Raw genomic sequence first — 14758 nt, 5'->3', positions numbered from 1 at the left:
TGGATTTACACTCATATGCTCTATGTCCATACTTATGATAGTTATAGCAATATCATTCAAATCTTTGTGTAATTATGGTCTTGGTTTTGCATTCATGTGCCTGATATCCTTATTTGTTGCATTCGTGGCAATGGCCCATGAAATTCTTCTTAGGATTTTGATTTGTAGTCTTGCTCCTTCAAAGATTGGCAAGATGACCTATCTTACCACAATTACGACAAGTAGGTTTGGAGTTCTTACCTTTGTTACTTCTTTCTCCATCATTTTTGGATGATTCTCCTTCTTTAGTACTGTAGACACCTAAATTTGATTACACTATTTTAGTAATCCTATTTAGTTATCTAAAAAGGGCATTATTAATTAAATTTCTATTTAATTAATCCTTTGTCATCCCCTAGTTGATTAATTTAATTAATCGTCTATAGTCCTAATTGATAAATCAAATAATCTATTATTTATCAATTAAATCCTATTCTTCTATCTAATTCCAAAAATCCCCATTTATTAAATAAATCTATTTGATAAATGAAATCTTCAAATTCAAAAACCCCTAACCTATCTCTAATCCTCCATTTAGCCTAATCCACCCCATCCACCCATACTAACCAAGCTTAGCCACTAACTCACCCACCCTCATTAATGCCATCCACTTGCACATCTCTAACATCCCTAATCTAATCCTAAACCCAAGCCTAATCCACCCCATAATGTTGTCACATTCATTAAACAAGTTTAAGACTTTCCTAATCCAAACCAAAGTCTCTCCTCAAAAAAACCAACCACTAAGTCATGAGTGCTCTTACAAAACGTAAAAGACTCTTACAAGCCCACTCATGACTCTTACACCCATCTTCCACATTCTTCCCTCTTCCACACTCATTCCTCTTACATCCCTCTTACATACTCAACCCCACTCATCATGCCTTTAACCAACCCTTTACCCTACCCTCTCACACTCATCCTCCTTGTGACAAGTGTCACCTTCCCATTGGTGCTAAACAAGCACAATCCATGTGCTCTCCTTTGAGTGCATCCTAGCCCTCCTTAAGCCTTCATCCATCCTTGCATCTAAGCCCTCCATCCCTCTACCCCTTAGCCTATAAATTGAATCCCATCCCAAGCCATTTCATCAACAATCTTTGAGCTAAAGTTACCATGCTATTTTGAGAACCAAAGCCATCAATATTACCCTTATAATGCCAAATTGAGAGCTCACAAAGCTACCAATTTGCCATTACCCATCTCCATTGAAGCAGCTTTTGAGCATCTTGAGCATACATCCACAGCAAAAGGACACATCTATAGAATCAAGAAAGCATGGAGTGTTTTCTCTTGTGAGGTTTGCACTTCTTGTTTGCTTTCTTTGTCTAAGCATATATGTGAATTTAGTTTTTGGTTTGTGAATGTTTACTTTATTTGTTAATGTTCTTTGCATACTAAATCTTGTTCTACAAGTACTAGTGCAACCCAATCCAAAAGTGTCAATGTTGGATCTAGGAGATATCATCAATTGCTCAAAATAATTGATGGCATCACTAGGTTTGTTGAAACTTTTAGCAAACTCTTTTTGTATTTTTGGATCATTTCTTAGTTGTTCATTCTACAACTTCAATGTTGTGATCTCAATATTCTTTCATTCAATTCATGATTTGCAATCATTATTTGACTCAATATTTCTAATTACATGTTTGCAATCTTATTTACCTCTGATGTCTTTTCTTTCAGTCCATTCTTCAATGTCCTTTTTTCATCTTTAATCATGACTTTGTCCTCTTTGACTTTATTTTTCTACTTAGGACTTCTTGTTCTCTCTTGAGATTTCTAACCTCTTTAGTTAGGGCTCAATTCTTTTCCATTAGATCTATAGCTATTGCATCAAATTCACTTGTATTTCCATCTACAAACAATTCAATTGTGTCAATCTCTTAATATTGTCTATTATTCTTTTCAATATCTATTTCATTCCTTCTCTTCAGTGATCACTTTAACTCATTTCTTGCTTCATTCAACTAACATAGTTGAAGTTGTATTTAAATTTTCTAGTTCTCAATAGTCTTTCCCAACTTGTACACTTCTATCTCCAAGATCTTTCAACAAAGCTGCAAAGCTTTACTTTTAGAGAACTAAGCTTTGATACCAATTATTAGAAATACAATAGGAAAAGACAACTCTGGGGGGGGGGGGGGGGGGGTGTGGGGGGGTGTGGGTGGGGGGGATGAATCATACTTAAAACTTCAACCTTAAAATCATTCACCACACATCCATCTCAAAATTTATATATGTAAACTGAAATACTAAATTAAGCATATACATCCATAGCATGAAAGTAAAAAAATTCAAAACATGTATGACACAAGATATTTGGTTACCCAAAAACCCTCCAAGGAAAAGGTAAAACTTGGGGTGGGATGACACTCACAAATCTCCACTACTGTAGTAATAAAGTGTATCCAATGAAGGTTACAATATTTTGATCATGAAACATTATCTACCCTATAAAAGGTTTACCCTATTTTTGGCCCACAAGATTGTTAAATCTTACCCTATTAAAGGATTTCAACACCCTATTAGAAGTGTGCCTGATAAAAGGGTTTTAATTTACCATAAACTAAATACCCTATTAAAGGATTTACAACAATCTATTAAAACTAATTTGTTAAGAGATTTAACTAATTCACCAGTTAGCATGTCTCAACAATGATCCTTCTATTAGCATTCTATTGCTTGATGATAGATAACCTCTTTTCTAATGTCTACTTGATCCTTTCTAATCAAATATATCTTTGTTGTATTATAATTCCTTTCCTATGCTCTCCTCTAACTAATTCTACAATGTATCTCAAATCACAACTCCTTAGGTACCATAAATGCTCTATTTGTGCATGCAAAACTTCTCTTTAATTCCACTTTAGCATTTATAAAAAGTTTAGGGTTTCTCCTCCTTAAGAAGACCTAGGTGACTTAGGGCTAGGTATAAATCAATGATTGTGATTCACCAATTTTGTCACTTAACCCTTCCTTTTTTTCTTTTAATTTTCTACATTTAATGCACAAGTATTCACAATAAAGATTCATTCTTCTCATCTAAGATTGCAAACAAATCCTTAAGCCAGCTCAAAAATGATTTACATAGAAGTTTGTGCCATTACAAACAATTATGTCCAAACTATATAACTCATCATCTGAAGTCCCTGATGCTCAAAATCAACTATAACTTCAATGCCATCATTCGGCCTTTAAATGACTTGACATCCATTGATCACTCAACATCTATATAACTTGACACATACTATCTACTTAGTACTTGAGTGACTCAACACTTGCTAGTTACTCCACACATACTAAATATCTCTCACTCAACATATACTATCTAACAACTTATGCTCAACATGCATTACTTGTTCAGCATGAACTAAGTAAATGACTTAAGGATATTGTTACTCATATGTCAAAACCAATCTGAGATTAATAATTTGTCCTTTATCTATTTTAGGTTTTTTGCATTTCATCACTTGATCCATTTCTACATTGAAAACCTTCTTTTTCTTAACCAATTTGGATCATTCCTTTTGAAAATTAGGTTTGTGAAGAGGGTTTCCATTTTCTTTCTATTCATTTTGGGTAACCTAAGATGCTTACCCACTTTTCTTTTGTGGAATTAGATGCCCTATTGTGCTTTGTGGTGTTATATTTCCTTTCATTTCATTAGATATAGTTTATGCTCTTGCATTTTAAATTCCAAAATTAAAAAAATTAAAAATCTCTTTCAAAATACAAACATTTTTTTTATAGTTTAGTTTATTTTCTTTGCATTGGTTTATGAGCTTTATTACTTCTAGTCCTACTTCTCATCTTAGGGTTAGACATAGTTATAGACTTATGGGTACCTTTTCGCCTAATTCTTCTTGTCCTTTCCTTTGGATTATAGATCAAATTTGATTCTTCCTAATTCTAATCCTCTTATGGAGCAAAAATCTTTTCATTAATGTCATGCTAAGGATGATACTTTAAGATTTCCTCCTGAACAAGTCCAATATCTTCCATATGAACTTGATCAAATGGGTAATTGTCTTCTTCAAGAAAATCATAATATAGATTCTATTCAAGCTATAGAAACTTTCAAGAAAGTTCTTTGTGATACTGACTGAGGTGTTAATATCTTGCATGGTATTACTCACATCATGCCTTCCAATATTAAATAAACTTTTAGCTGAAGAAGCTCAATATTTAGGGTTATTTCCCCCTGTTACTAGTGTTGAAACTTCTTTTATTTCTCTTCCTAGTGTTCCTACTTACACTCCTTCCTTGGTGACTATGATGGTTCCCTCCATTCCTATGAGTGTTCCTCTTGCGTCCCTTCATATTTCACAACCTTCTTATCGTAATGTTCCTTTTACTTATTCTACTCCCCTACCAATTGTAGTTTCTAGTGTTCCTCTAGTTGTGTCTTATATTCCTGTAGATTATTTCAATTTACCTAGTGTATCTAATGTTTCTACTCTTCATATTTCTTCTCATGATTCTATAATTATCAATTTGGCTCAACTGTGTCATCTTTATAAGAACAACTTACATCCTTGACTCAGAACAAGTTTAGTATCCCTACTTGAGACATGGGAAGTCCTTTATCTCAAGATATTATTCATACTCTTGTTTCTCAGCAAGATGACATGCCTCATCTTGAGAATTATAATGGTAAGGGAGAACATGTTCATCATGTTAAAACATTTCAAATCCTTTGTAGTAAGTATGCTCATGATCATAGGATTTTAGCCAAGTTGTTTTCTTGAGCTTTTTGTGGCAAGGCCTTACAATGGTTTCGTTCTTTGACTTCTTATTCTATTCATTCATTTCCTCAACTTTCTAATTCTTTTATTCAACAATTTAAAAATAATATTGGCCCACAAGTTTCTTTTACTGATTTGTTGCATTGTAAGAAAAGATCTAAAAAAAAATTCACTAAATTTATTGGTTGATTTAAGCATTTGCATGGTCAAATTTCCTGTCATATTCTTGATATTGATATTCAATGTATCTTTATTTCAAATTTTCAAAAATATATTAGATATAAGATTTTTCTTACTAAATTTACTTCTTTTCAACAAGTTTGTGCAATGCTTCACCATTATCAACTACAAGTGAGTCAATTTGAGAGCACCACTCCAAAGGCTCTTGTTCCTATTGATAGAAGTGATTCCAAATAAAGTTTAAAAAAATTAACAACTATGTCAAGATAAATAAAAAAGCAAATGTAGTTGCTCATCAAATTGTTGTTGCATCTCACAATGCTACTTCAGTATGCACTTCTTTTTGATTGAATTGTACATTTAATTCTCGCTAAATCTTTACATTCTATTATGAAATTGTCAACTAATAGTATGATTACTCCTTATTAATCCTCTTTTACCTACTATAATGGTGGCTAAATCTTTTTATCTGAAAGATTTTTGTCAATATCATCACCAGAATGGTCATGATACTGATAAATGTTATTCTTTAAAACATAAGGTTCATGATTTATCTATTGATAAATTTGATTGTAGTGAGAATAAATATGCTTCTCTTCCTAATCATTTTTTTAAAATTTATGTGAATTCTTTACTTACACATGATACTAATACTATTGGTCAACCATCTTTATGGATATTATGCATGATTTGAAGATGGATGATCTTTATCATGTGGTTAATCAAGTCAAGAATTTGGTTCAATCTATATCTCCACCTCAATATCAATCTCCACTTCAATCTCAAGTTTTAGCTCTACTTCAAATGAAACATAGGCCTAAATTAAAGCCTCAACCTAAGATTTGACAATAACCTAAGAAGAAATGAAATCGAGAACTTTTGATTACCTTTGATGATTTTGACACTATTAAAGCTCCTGATGGTCCAATTTATATTTATGATAAGACTTCTAACATACCTACTCATGTTTTTCTTTTTTTATCCTACCTCCTTACTCAATGTTATTATAGAAGAAAATATTTTTTATGAAAAGTTTGCAACGTGATTTTTATGATAAATTAGATGTACAGATTCAAACTTGTAATGGTTTTCTTTATCCATCATTTGGTTCTATTGATTTATTGGTTAAACTTTGTGGAAATATTATTAACACCACCTTTTTCATTGTTCCTAATTTTGATCAATTTCAACTTAAGCTTGGTTTACCATGTTTAAGTGCCATGCATGTTATTGCTTTACCTATTCATAAACATCTTAAGTTTGTTTATGATGATGAAGCGAAGATGGTTAATTGTAACATATATCATACTTCTAGGCCCAAGGATACTACTATCATTGATTTCTTTAGTCCTCTTTACCTAGTTCATGTCTTGCTCAACCTAATCATCTTTGATGTTCATGTTGAGTTTATGAGAAAAAAAATTCTCTAGTTAAGCTTAACTACTAAGGATCTTAATCATGGTATTTTTCGTACACCTTCTATACCTCCTTTATCTATGGCTTCTAAAAATGTTAATCAAGCTTCTCCTATTGCTTTTTAGTCTATTATTAATCCTATTAATCCTACTATAGAACCTATGAAGGATCCTACAATTGTTCCTCCTAGTTCTCAACAAATTTCAAGTAAGAAAAAATATATTGATCTGCTAAAAAACATTGTAAGAATCATCATGCTCAAGCTAAATCTCATAATTTTTCTATTGAAAAATCTTTATCTTCTTTAGATACAACTATGCATGATGTGTTAGAAGAAATTGTTGCTAATAGTAAGTTACCTAATTTTGATGATTTTATTCATATCTTAGATCCTATTTTGATTAATTTAGATGATGATGATACTCTTGATGATACTGATGATGTTAATGATGAATATTAAACTATTGACATTGATATTGATTTACCTAATATTCTTTCATCACAATTAACACTTACACCTAGTATTGAACATTATGATTCTCAAGAGTATCCTCATTTGGAATTGGCTATTATTACTACTGTATTAGGTATATTCCCTCTTGTGAGTTACCCACCTTCCCTAAATGATATACAATGAGATGAGAGTAGGCAATGCACTTGATAGGCTGGTTCTTTATGGTAGTTTTTTTTTTGTGGTTGTCTATTGTACTATGCTTCTCCCATAATATGTTTGGTAAATGTTGTTGGATTCTTTTATATGTTCTTTGTTTCTTTGTTGGTGCAAGGTGATAAAATAATTGAACCTATTGTATTATTCCTCTATATGTATCTCTATTTTTTCATATGTATTTTTGTATTATGTTATAGTTTTGCTATTGTTTGTACATGTTTCTTTGTGTGATCTATTTGGATGCACAATTTGGTAGCACTTGTTCTTTTTGGTGTCTAGGTCATGGTTTGAAAAGATTCTTCTTTGCATTACTTATGTGATCTTTCCTCCTTTGGGAATGTAGTTCTACTTGCTTTGGGAATGATGTCTATTCATTTACAATAATATCATATATATATTATCTTATGATCATACTAACCCCATAGTAGGTAGATCCTTACTATGTTCTTTGTATGTTTATGTGGTATTTCCCTTGAGTTGTCTTTATTTGGGGGTATCTCATAGTGGAAACACAATCAGTGGAATTGTTTATGTTTACATTTAAAGCCATTGCTCCTATTAAAGTGTTAGCAATGAATTTAACATGGGGACATACACTCTGCTAACTTATTGCACACATGCACTTTTCAATACATACATTATTTTTCAAGATAACTTTTCTCCCTTTTTGGATTAATGACTAATCCATAAAGCATTGATCTATATTTAGGATCTCTTGATCCCTCTAGTTTCAAATATTATTGATCAGTTAAGGTCAAAGGTGTTCTTAAGATTGGATCTCTTTTGGTTTTACTCTTATAGAATAAAATATTCTTAAGTGTGAATCCTTGATGGGTTGACTGGTGAGTAGCCACATTTGCTAAGTGGTTCAATTCTATATTTCTATTTGTGTAGTTTCCTTGTGTAGTTCACAATGGGACATAAGTTCTCATTGGGTGAGATAATCACACTCTTTTTCATTTTTTTCTTTTTCTAGAGATGTCTCTCCTATTTTGATCTTGGAGTTGATGAAGACTTGAGTCTCTTAGGGCTTGAGGATTTCTTTGTCCCTTTGATTTTAATAAGATCATTTTTTTGTTATGATCTACTTTACTAAGAGTTTGTATCTATTCCATACTCTTTCTAAAGTGGGAGCTTAATGTATCATCTTAAATTAGAAGAAATTCCATGTTAAGAGTGTTTATCCCTCTAAGTAAGTAATTTGCAGTCAATTCAAGTGCCTTGAATGGATCTTAACATGGATCTAGTAGTTTTTCCCCTAATTTACCTCCCTCTCTCTCTCTCTCTCTCTCTCTCTCTCTCTCTCTCTCTCTCTCTCTCTCTCTCTCTCTCTCTCTCTCTCTCTCTCTATTTTCTAGCCTATTTCTAATAAATTGCTCTATAAAACTAAGAATTTTAGCATCTGGGTCAAGGTCAACCTTGAACTTGACCTAGGTCAAGGTTGACCTTGACTTTGACCTAGGGCAGGGTCAACCTTGTCCCTAACTCCAAGTCCTATTTTCAATTTTTTGAAGTTTTGGGATCTTGGGCTTTAGAAAGTTTATTTTCCTGCTTCTAGTTAGGGTATTTTGAGTTTTGGAATAATAGACTCTTAAATTATAGTTAAGCTAGGTCTATTCCTAGGGGTTAAGGTTAAATGGAATTTAATGCTCCTATGTCATCTTTCTCTAGGAGTTAGTGCCCTAGATCTCTATATAAGGAAGTTGCCTCCTCTCATTTTTCTCTAAGTGAGAAGATGCATTGTGATATTGGGTGAACTATTACCTTTATACATCCATTATTCCATGACATCAAGTTCTATCAAGAATTCAAGTGTTCAATCATTCAATTCATCAAGGAGATCCACTGTTAGCTATTGAAGGATTCAATCTCTGTGGAGCTCTCTTGTTGAAGATTTCTCTATCCATTCATCCAAGCCTTCTTCTATGCAAAGATATATTCAAGATTGGTGTTGAAGATCTAATTAAATTGATTTGAGACATCCTACATACATTCTACATACATTTGGAGCATCTATATTTGTGTATTCAAGGATTTGAATTCTCCATAAGGATTTCCACATAAGTAAGGTGAATAGTTCTATTTACTTTGTTTATGCATACATATTGTTTAAATTATATTTTGAGTTTAATTCAAAACTAGGGTTTGACTAAGGAAACCCCCCATCCAATAAAAAACACTTTTTCTTATAGATACAAGTGTGGAATAGTAAATCAGAGAGAAACTTCATATGCCCTTTTCATTAAACTAGCAAAATTTGCAAACAAAAATTTCATTGGAGTAGTGTATGTCAAGGTCACTTTTTTGGGGTACAATTGTGCCCTGGGGTAAGATCGTGCCTCACTAATAGGTTCAAGGTCAACCTCCCTTCTAAAAGACAAAATATTTCTAGGTTTTCTCTACCTCGACATTTCCAATCCAAAATAGGTTGCAAATTTTCTAGAAACTTAAAATAGACATAAAAAATCATCATTTTCTAGATTCAATGTAAGTATTTTTCCTTTATCTATTTTAGGTTTTTGGCACATACACCCCCATAATAGAAATATCACACAAAATGCCCTTCTTTCTCCCTATTTTTTATCACTTGATCCATTTTCGCATTGAACACCTTCTTATGTTTAATCAATTTGGATCATTCCTTTTAAAAGTTAGTGTTGTGAAGAGGGTATCCATTTTATTTCTATTCAAAATGATCCTTTGTTATTTTATGTGTACATTTCTACAAAGTTCATTTGACATAGGAAACTAATATATGAAAGTTTGAGATATTGGATGATCAATTCTTGCACATGTATTTGTTAAGTACTGCAAAGTGTTATCTATACATTTGGACCTTGGATAACTAATTCACCCCCCACTTCACCCCCTTAGTTATTCTAAATTATTCCAAAAATTGGTATCAGAGTGTTTGGTGCTTTCAAAGGAAATTTTTAGAAGGTACTTGAAGCAAGTTGTACAAAAAGGAAGTTCCCAAGTTAAATAAAGAATTTTTTTTTGCATAGAAAAGTTGATGAAGTTGCATCTACGAGGACTTGGATATTATCCATAGTAATTATCACCTCTGAACATGTTGAAGAAGTTGGAGACCTAACTACTAATTAGGTGAAATAGAAGAAAGAAGACAATAAGGAGATGTTGGAGATTGCATCTAACCTAAGCTATTTAGATTTTGAAGACATCAAAACATTTACCACTTCTAAAAGTGTGTGAGATGGCCTAAAAAAGATCTATGGAGGAGACAAGAATGTGTTGAGAGCCAAAGTAGAAAGTATAAGAGTAAAATTTGATGCAATGAGAATGCAAGAAGGTGAGACTATAGTCCAATATTGTGCAAGAATCAAAGATGATGTAAATTTAACCATAGGAGAAAATGGAATTATTGAAGATGAGATTGTGATCAGAAAAGTGTTTAGAACCCTACTTTCTATCTATGCTATTAGAGTCTCTTCTATACAAGAATTGAGATTTACTCCTGGTAGTGATCTAACCCTTGAAGGAGTAGTTGGTAGACTCATTTCTTTTGAACTTTCAAATTTTAATAATTTCAAATATGAGAATATTGATTCTTCTTTCAAAGCTAAAAAGATATTGAAATAACCTAAAGGAAAGAAAAAGGTCGAGCATGTTGCTAATGAAAGTGAAATAGATGATAAAGATCTAGAAGAACTAGAAGCACTATTGGCTAGGAGATTTCATAAAGGAAAAGAAAAATACAAAGGTAAGTTACCCATCATATTTTTTAATAGTAATGAGGTAGATATCTTGAGAAGAAAAACAATAGAAATGAAGACAAATCCAAAAGTAGAAAAGATGAGATAAAAAAGGTTATAAAGACAAGGGAAATAAAGCTTGTTATATTTTTGAAGAAGAATCAAATGATAAATTAGATGATCATGATGATGAAGTTATCTATGTTTCTATGAAAGAAGATTCAAATGAAGATGAGACAACTGCATTAGTATTTTATGTAACCGAAAGTGAGAGATGAATCATTGATAGTGGATGTTCTAATCACATGACTGGTGACAAAAGTAAGTTCATTACCCTTAAGCATTATAATAGAAATAGTGTTAGATTTGGTAATGATGCACCCTATCAAATGAAAGGTTAAGGATCAATAAGATTAAAAAAAAAGATCATGTGTGACAATTCTTATTATGTGGAAAGACTTAACTATAATCTATTTAGTGTGTCACAATTGAATAGTTCAGGATGCAAATTTAAATTTGAACACAAGAAGGCTAAGATATATGATGTTGATGGAGAACTCATTTGAAATGGAGATCAAACAAGAGGTAATTAGTTTTTATTAGAAACAACAGTCCACCATGATAAGTGAGAGGGGCGAGGGGGGTGAATCAGGTATCCAACAATTAAAATAGTTATCCTCTTTAAACAAACTTAATAATTCAACCAAAGTAAATAGCAACCATAAAGATGCACATAAAATTTTTCACCAAATATGTTTACTAGGAAAACACTTGATCAAAGGGAAAACCCCAGTGGGAATGATGCTCATAAGATGATGTACTAATATATAATATTCTTTTTTAGAGGATGTACACTGTTAGAAGTCTATTACAAAATTTAATACAAAGAGTCCTTGTTAGGAGACTTTGAATCCCTATTAGGAGTTGTGCCAACCGTGTTAGGAGTTGTGCCAACCCTACCATGAGTTGTGGAAGATAGCTAAACCCACTATTGAAACAACTTTAGGACCAAATCAATGTCCAATTAACCATGGTACTATTCCTTTTAGAATAATAGATGTGAAACAAGCTTCTAGTTCTTCCTTTGTCTAGTATGTCAGATTTCTTCTCCCTCAAATCATGAAATCAAATATAGAACTCATTTCCCAATAGCAATAACCCTTAAGGTCACTTACTCGCATAGGTAAATTATTCTGCTTCTTTAGCACTCTCCTTCCTCAATATTTTGTAAGTCTCATGTATTTCTATATGTGTTAAACATGAAAAAATATCTTTCCTTTATACCATACCCAATAATAAATCCTTGAGTCAACTTCCCACTTAATTAATATGTGTCAATTAAATGAATACACATTTAACTAATGTTGTCAGCTCACAATCATAAGAAAACATTTACTCATGTGACTTCCATACATGCACATTCTTTGACATAATCACTGGCTAGTATTCTATCTTTAGTTAATTGTGCAACCTTTCATTACATTTTTGACAAACTGCAACAATCACACAATAGGAACTACTTTCCTAATACTCTAGTTCCATACAGTTCTTTGTAGATCAATAATATCTTCCATATACTATCAATTCAAGTTCTATGCACTTACGCTTGTAACACACACATACTGTAGTTTACTTTGACAACTATGCATCAATATATGAGTAATGTATTGTTCTTAATACAAAGATCATGGTCTGTTATTTTTTTAGTCTTCACAAACTTACTACTATGTTGTCATCAATGAAAAACACAATCATGAATACATCATATCAATGTTCTACAATGTTGCCCCATAGTGATAGCATCAACATTCATGCTAACAATTTTATTTTGACATGAATGAAGAAACTTGTCTTGTTCTACAATTTGATGATGTGTGGCTATTGCACAAAAAATTATGTCATGTAAATTTTAACAACTTGGTTAGTATCAGTAAGATGAAAATATTTAGAGGTTTTTCCAAACCTGAAGAAACCAATAATGTGATTTAAAAATAACATTAGTTGGGAAAGATGACAAAATCTAGTTTTAATATTAAGATTCATACTTTAAAAGAAATTATGGAATTAGTTCATATTGATCTATGTGGACCAATTGATGTGCAAATCTACAAAGGTTATGAGTATTTTATTCTATTTTTTTATTATTACTCTAGAATGATGACAGTGATGTTTTTAAGAAAAAAAATTGATACCTTTCAAATGTTTAGTAGTATCTAGAAAAAGTTGAAAAGAAAACTGGTAAAAGCTGGAAATGTCTGAGATCCAATAGGGATGGAGAGTTTGCATCAAATGAATTCAATAACTTCTGGAATGATAGAGGAATCAAAAGAAAAAAATTTGCACCTAGGACTTCTCCTCAAAATGGGATAGCTAAAAGGGGGAACAAATCTATGATGGATTGTGATAGAACACAAATGATGGAGAATAATGTTGCTTTGAAATACTAGAGAGAAGTTCTCAGTACAACTATTTGTACTTCAAACTAGGTACAAGTCAAGAAAGGTACAAATTTAACACCTTATGAACTATTGTATGGATATTCACCCAATGTCAGATATTTTAAGGTATGTGGAAGCAAGTGTTACATTCTCAAGTACAACAAAAATGGTAAACTTGATGCAAAAAATGAAGATGGTATATTCCTATGATATTCCACAAGAATCAAACTTTATGTGTTTAAGTACTAACACTAACAAAGTTGTGGAAAGTGATAATGTAAAATTTGATGAATATATAGAAAAATGTGAAGATGAACAAAAGAAGGAACCTGAGAATTACAAAACGTTTATATAATATTATGAAGGAATTTATGCTAATGCTAATGATACTATGGACCAAGTTGCTAATAAATAAGAATTAGTGACTATCGAGTCACATACAATAGATGTCGAGTTGCATTCAAGAGCTGAGTTACAAACAAAATCCAAGGTACATTTTGATGCTAAGATCAATTTATAAGAAAGGAATGTGGAGTTATCTAATAGAGAAGTACATAGTGAACCTAAGATTGAACTTCATGAACAACCTATTGTTGAGAAATAAGAAGATAGCCAAGGCTATCAAAGTATGTTAGAACACATCATCCTACTAAAAAAATCATTGTAGACAAAGAAGATGGACCAGTGAAAAGGAATAGATTAATGAATGAAACTTACTTTTAAAGCATACATGAACCTGAATTAGTGAAGGATGCAGTAGAGAATGAAAATTGGAGTCAAGCCACGAAAGAAGAAATTGATCAGATTGAAAAGAACAAAACATGATCACTACTACCAAGACTTGAGGATGAGAATGTTATTAGAACAAAGTGGGTCTATAGAAAAAAAATTGGATGAGAATGGTGAAGTAACAAGAAATAAGGAAAGTTTAGTCTACAAAGGTTATGCACAAGAAGAGGGAATTGAATATGGAGAGACATTTTCCCTAGTTGCAAGATTGGAAGCAGTAAGAACTCTACTTATAAAGTAGTCAAAGTTTATCAAATGGAAATTAAGTCAACATTTATGAATGGTATACTAGAAGAGGAGGTTTACATTGAACAACTTGAATGACTTGTTGATCCAAACAATAAGAACATGATGTATAGATTTCATAAAGCTTTATATGGTTTAAAGCAAGCTCCTAGAGCATGGTATGAAAGATTGCTTAATTATCTTGTGGAGATTGGTTTTGAGAAGAATGATGAAAAAAATAATTTGTACTTGAAGATAGAAGGAGGTAAAGGAATTTTACTAGCTTAAATATTTGTTGATGATATCATATTTGAAGGACAAAATGCATTGTATAAGAAATTTGAAAATGAAATGATGAAAGAATTGAGATGTCTATGTTTGGAGAAATTAGCTACTTCATTGGAATACAAGTTTATCAGATGAAATATGGTATTTAAATTACTCATTCCAAGTATGTAAAGGAAATCTTGAAGACTTTTGGTATGGAGGATTCAAGACTAGTTAGTACTCCCATGGTAATAGGACATAAACTATCCAAAA

This window comes from Cupressus sempervirens, chromosome 2, assembly GCF_028749045.1.
Source record: "Cupressus sempervirens isolate cs-2001-9-10 chromosome 2, ASM2874904v1, whole genome shotgun sequence".
NCBI lineage: Eukaryota > Viridiplantae > Streptophyta > Pinopsida > Cupressales > Cupressaceae > Cupressus > Cupressus sempervirens.
This window is presented reverse-complemented; position numbering follows the sequence as displayed.